Genomic DNA, 812 nt, shown 5'->3' with positions numbered 1-812 from the left:
CGACTGCCCACAACAGGAAGTGATGATGCAGCGTTCCGGCCCCGCAGCCCCACTCCCAGCCTATTAGCCAATCCCAAGCGATTCCTCGAAAAGGCTCGGCGGGAGGAAGAAGGGGGCGGCAGACGACGCGGCAAGGCGGCGGCGGTCTGGAAAAGAAGCGCGGCTGTGACGCCCACCATGTGACAGGCCCCACCCTCCTCCGCCATTTTGAATTGTGGCGAGAAATTCGCGTTCTGAGCACTGTGGGAACCTAAGCTTTCCCGGTCCTGGAAACTGAAGAGTGTCACCGCCTGACTGCTTGAAGCCTTTTTCAGAGAGCGCGAAATGCGGTATTAGTCCAACTTGACGTCGATTCACACGCTTAATTCAGACTAGTTCGTACAGCATCTTACCTTTTATTCAACATACATTTATTGAGTGCTAACTGTATGTCAAGCATTGAAGATGTTGGAAATGCTGCGGAAATTAAAACGGACCAAAATCCCAGTTCTCATGGTTCTTTATATTCTATTTTCTCATGGTTCTTCATACTCGGGAGAGGGGATAGTAATTACTATATATATGTATCTATCTGGTAAATACTAGGGAGAAAAAGCAGAGGAAAGGGGGTGGGGTGGGAGAGTGCCTGGTGGGGGCAAACGGAATTACGATTTTGAGGAGTGGTCAGAGATGGCCTCTCTGAGATGGTAATTTTCTGAAACACTTGAAAAGGGTCGATGATTGTAGAAGGGTGGGAAAATCTGATAACATTGGAAATTGTAAAGGGACAGTTACAGAAGGCCTTTCTTAGATGGTAATGCCTGAAGGAAGTT

This window comes from Meles meles, chromosome X (assembly GCF_922984935.1).
Source record: "Meles meles chromosome X, mMelMel3.1 paternal haplotype, whole genome shotgun sequence".
Taxonomy (NCBI): Eukaryota; Metazoa; Chordata; class Mammalia; order Carnivora; family Mustelidae; genus Meles; species Meles meles.
Note: the sequence above shows the minus strand (reverse complement) of the source record.